This window comes from Gigantopelta aegis, chromosome 6 (genome assembly GCF_016097555.1).
Source record: "Gigantopelta aegis isolate Gae_Host chromosome 6, Gae_host_genome, whole genome shotgun sequence".
NCBI classification, from domain to species: Eukaryota; Metazoa; Mollusca; class Gastropoda; order Neomphalida; family Peltospiridae; genus Gigantopelta; species Gigantopelta aegis.
This window is the reverse complement of record NC_054704.1, coordinates 35,201,817-35,207,718: the sequence shown is the minus strand read 5'-3', so window position 1 is coordinate 35,207,718 and position 5,902 is coordinate 35,201,817.

Sequence of the window (5,902 nt, the reverse complement as noted above, 5' to 3'; positions counted from 1 at the left end):
TAATAAATTGGGCGCGGGCGCACTACGACACCCGGCGAGTAGCGCCATTTGGAACTCCCCCGGCGATATGCACTCGTCCTGGAGACACGGGCGCGTCGGTCTCTCGGTTTTTTAAATAAAGATCAAATATTAGCTTTAATTATAATAGTAAATAGGGGGACGGGCACGTTGTGACCCCCGGTTGAGTTGTGCCACTGTAAAATGTGCTGGCAATATTCCAAAAAACTGGCCCGTGGGGCCTAGACGGTCCACTACTCCCCTTTCGTTTTATTTGATTAGAATAATATTAATTAAATTAATTAAATTAAGGGACATGCACGTTATGACCCCCGTGTGAGTTGTGCCACTGTGGCGTGTGAAGGCGATAGGCCAAAACATTCACCCGTGGGGCCAAGACGGTCCAATATCCCATTTATTTAATGCTTGTTTGTATAATTGTGTATTAGGGGATAGGTAAGTTTGGACTTATTGTTAACTAATTAATTAATTAGTTGTTTTGGAATAAATAATTTAATAAAATTAATAATAATATAATAATTAGTTTAGAGAAATTATTTGTTTTGGACTTTTAGCTTAGTTCTGCGACCTGGCTGTTTTTACACCTGTTTAATTGATGGAAAACGATAACTATAAAGAAAACTATTAATTAATTAAATGAATGGCTCTTAATTATTCACTGTATTTTTTAATAAATTAATATAGGTTAATTAATCCACTCACATAATAACTAATCACCCATTAATTAACACTCCCAGGAATTAAATCCTGTCCGCACATAGATCGGACTTTAAACTTTTAGACCTTCGTTCAAAAGTTTATGTCGAAATTCTTTCTTTTTTTAATAATATTAAATAAGCCGATCCTCTCTTCTTTCTCTTATTTATTTTTGGACTGTCCTTCTAAAATGCTCCAAATTATATAAATATTCGACCGAGCAGTTAATTCTTTTTTATTTTTGGCTTATAATTGTTTGTTTTTTCTCTTTTTTAAATTCTATTAACTTTTTTTACTAATTGCTATTTTCAAAATTCTGCCCATTTTCAACTCTACCCCCCACCCCCTCCTCCCCTCCATCCCGAGTCAAGCCACCGATCTTATCTAATTTCTTTTTGACCACCCGATCTAATCTAGCGACCAAATTTAATGAGTAGAATTTTCGTTATTATTTATATTAATTAGAGATGCGCATCAAAATTTTAAAGGCCCACTATTTAATTTTTGGATGTAAATTTCAAAATTGTCTGCTTAATTTTTTTCTGTCCCGGGACAAGCCCCTGGCTATCCAGATGTAGCGTTCCTGGTTTTCTGTCGATCTATCATTTCATATTTCCTTGGTTATTATTTTTATTTGGTTCTTGTTGTTATTCTTCTTCTTCTTATTAATTATATTAATCTCTAATATTAACCTTACTAATAAGGGAATGCCAGGAACGTTACGTTGTGCATGTTATAAAGTATGGTATGAGACCAGTCTAATTTATATTGTGGTAGAAAATTACTCGGGGGTTGTCGGTAGGTTACGGGCTTCGTTATTATCTGGCCAATCGGGTTTAAGGGTTATGAAAGTCCGTGCAGATCGGGCCGAGGCATTATCCTTTACTTGGTTTTTGGGTTTCAAACAAGTAAGTCTTGTTTTGTTCTGTAGGATGTTTTTTTGATTGAATTTGTGCTTGCTTCCAAATCATTAGAACGTATTTAAATATTATTATAGGTGGGGAAGAGATTAATTAATTAAATGGTTGTATTTGGCTAAAGGAAATTCCTTTCCCAACGATGACGCTAGCACATTTTGAGTGGGTTGGGAGTTTATCCGTCTAGGGCAGCGTGTCAAGGAATCTGCTTTCCGAATTAGCAAAACGGAGCTAACGAAAAGGGTGCTGTTAGACTATAATAGGAAGTAGGCTTCGGGGTTTGACTTGTTGAAGAAAACGCTTTCCGAATTAGCAAAACGGAGCTAACGAAAAGGGTGCCGTTAGACTATAATAGGGAGTTGTTTTCCCGTGTTTTGATAAGAGCTAGCGAATTTCTCAATCTCATTTAGTATTGGTGAACGTTGTTGTGATGGGGAGGTGTTAATTAAAATGGAACTTAGATTTATTTGTAAATAACTATTAAAATTTAAATGTCAACTGTCTTCGTATTGCGAAATGTTGAGGACTGTTTTTTGTGTTGACCCCCTTGAATAAATATATAATCTGTTCCATTGTTATGTAGTCTGTCTGATACTAGCATTTAGACGTGGTATGTCAAGGCCGCCTATTTAGTGTTAATTACTCAGCTAGCAGTAATTCCCATAGGGCGTAGGCGGTTTGGCCTTGGGTACTGAATAGGATAAGACCTCCCTCCTCCAGCCCTCATTTGGTCGCACCAACGTCCAAAATATGATTGGCAATTTTTTTCTAACTTTAAATAATTAACATTCCTGTGGGGCTTGGACCAACTCTTCCACCTAACCGTCTAACCTCCTAGGGGTCTAAATTTAATTGAGTATAATGAATAAATATAAATTTAATAAATAGTTTTTAGACCACCCCCATCAAAAATAACACCGACCTTATATTCTTGTAAACATTGGTTTAAATTTATTTTATTATGTCTAACGGCGCAATCAAAATTTATTAACCTCTAATTTTCCTTTTAAATGTTTTTTCAAAATTTCTAAATTGTCCTTAGTATCTAGAAATTTCCTGTCCCGAGTCGGGCCCCCGATCTTACCCCAGTAGTACATGAGCACGTTAAACTAGTTACCTGGCCTGACCTTAACAACAACAACAAGAACAAGAACAAGAACAAGAACAAGAACAAGAACAAGAACAAGAACAAGAACAAGAACAAGAACAAGAACAAGAACAAGAACAAGAACAACAACAACAACAACAACAACTTTATTCACATAAAGACCACCAACGGTGGTATATGTGTGACAGTCAATGTTGACAAAAAAGAAGAAAAGCAATATACATAAGCTAACATCCATACAAATAGATTACTATTGATCTCTATATTTTGTCATTATAATACAAATTTGCTAAGTTTCCTTAATTTTGACAGCTGTTTCTGTTTAAATAACAAAGAAAACTTATAAAAATATGGTCTCGTAATAAATTCTTTTTGAGATATAATTATCTTTCTATCAAAAATGCAGGGCATTCAAACAGGGCATGATATTCATCTCCTACACACTGATTCTGGCATAATGTACAATATCTCTCATAGTAAGGGATGTTACTCCATCGTCATCGTTCTACTGGCAATGAATGATTTAGCAGTACGAAATTTAAGAAATGGAAGTGACAAACTGTTTGGCAAATATATATGTTTCTTGACTAAATTCTGGTTTAAATTCTACAATCATACGGGGCGGGACGTGGCCCAGTGGTACAGCGTTCGCTCGATGCGCGCTCGGTGTGGATCGATCCCCGTCGGTGGGCCCATTGGGCCATTTCTCGTTCCAGCCAGTGCACCACTACTGGTATATCAAGGCCGTGGTATGTACTACCCTGTCTGTGGGACGGTGCATATAAAAGATCCCTCTCTGCTAATCGGAAAGAGTAGCCCATGAAGCGGCAACAGCGGGTTTTCTCTCTCAACATATGCGTGGTCTGACGCCATATAACCGAAAATAAAATGTGTTAAGTGCGTCGTTAAAATAAAACATTTCCTTTTTGTCGCCGGTCTAGAGGCATGTGATTAGGAGATAAGAACGCCCAATGTTATTATAGTCCGACAGGGTATGTGGTAGATGTTGTATTTTTATTATAGTCTGGCACACAGTGTGTCGTAGCCTACTTTTATTTAGTGTGTTTATGGACCAGAGTAACTTGGCTATCCAAATATTATATATGTGTAGGGAGCATGAATAATTAATTAGTTTATATGTGTAACCTCGGGATGGTTGTCCAAAAATAAAACAACGCCTGGTGATTCACATTGTCACAAGTTGTTTATTCATACCGTTCCATCAAACCTAAAAACAAGAATATATCATAAAAAATAGGGAATAATACTGAAGTTATCTCAAGCGATAACTTCTTAAGCGATAACTGCCGACATGATTAAATATAGGTGGTATGAGCAAATACATGTATACATTATTATATTTATAATGTTATTCACCAGCAACATCTCAAAGTGGTTTTCACAAACCTCGAAAACACAGCCTGTAGCTAAGTTGACCATATACAAAAGATGTCTTCCTCTCTCTAAGATCTTGGGAAGTGCAAGGAGCAGGAAAAGCATGCATGACCCCGGTCAGTCAGGTGGTTACTGTCAGGTCATGTCATGTCATACTTGTATGTCAACTTAGAGTTAACCAAACTATAATAATATGACTACTTTGGATTATCAATAAGACTAATTAAGTTAATAAATTAAGGGGTTTCTGTAAACAATTGTTAAGTTAATAATATGATCTACTGAACACAATTTATATGTTTAGTTCAATAATAACTTTTATCCTGAATAATTAAACTGAAAATATACAATTAGTTAAACTGCTAGATAAACACCTGGTTACATATGCTAGAAATAACCTACTTAATCATGGTGTAATAGAGTAAAGTATATACCCCGCCTTTTTACCCCAACCGACGACGGGTTGTAACTCAACTATATTAATAGTATTATATTTTGATGTAGGTGTCATACCTGTAACATAGATACCAGGTTAGTTCGTGATCAATGATTATTACATGATTCTAGTGGTTAGTCAGCCAAGTCAAGTAGAGTACCTGTAATGTTTATCTCATAACAAATAAATATATATTTATCCAATTTTTGTTGTGCTCTATATCTGGATATAATAATATTAATAATTAGTCATTATTAATTAAATATTTACTTGTTTTCATAACACAAGTTGGGGGCTCGTCTAGTTAGAAGTAGTAAAGTCATTTCTGTTTATTATTGTGGTGGTTCACCCGTAACAATATCTATATATCTATCTATCTATATCTATCTATCCACACACACACACACACACACACACACACACACACACTTGTTTTTGTTTTTTTCACTTTTATATTTTCATTTATTGATAGTTTTTCATAGTTCCTGTAAGGAATAGCTTATGTACTTTTATACTGTATTTAAAATAGCATTTTCGTATTGTGTACATAAGGTGAGACTAATACAATATCTGATTGTCTGTCTGTGTTTCTTTCTTTCTGTCTGTCTATCTGCCTTTGTCTACCTCGGACGTTATACAGCACATCAGCATTTCAATTGTATTTCAAACAAATGTTTTAAAATATTCATGTCCTGTGACATTTCCTCTCGGTATGCCCACGAGTATGATTTAAAATGCAAAGTATTTTATTCAATATCAGTATCATATCAGCATTAAAGAAACTATACAACAAATATTGAACTTGTGTTTTTGAATCCCCTTTAAAAGCCTTCACTAATAAGCAGCTGCATGGACTAAAAATCGGGATTTGAAAGGATATACACTCGAAGCAGTATATAACAGTCTCTCAAGGGACCTATAAAGAGTGGTTGTTATGGACTGGTGGCTGTTATATACAGGTAACACACACATTAGCATATTATGAACATCAATAAGAAAACTATTACTTAACCTTCATGCTAAATGTACCATCATTACTATTTCCAATGGGAATTACAATACACTATAAATAAATATATTTATTACTTACAGTTAAAGTTTGTTGTGTTTAACGACACCACTAGAGCACACTGATTAATTAATTGTCGGCTATTGGATGTCAAACATTAGATAATTCTGAAACATAGTCATCATTTTCTAAATACAGCATGGGATCTTTTATATTATGTACTTTCCCAGAGACAGGAAAGCACATACCACGGCCTTTGATCAGTTGATTAGTTATATTGGCTTAAAGGCTGTTATTATTCAATAAAACAGGCTTCACTTACC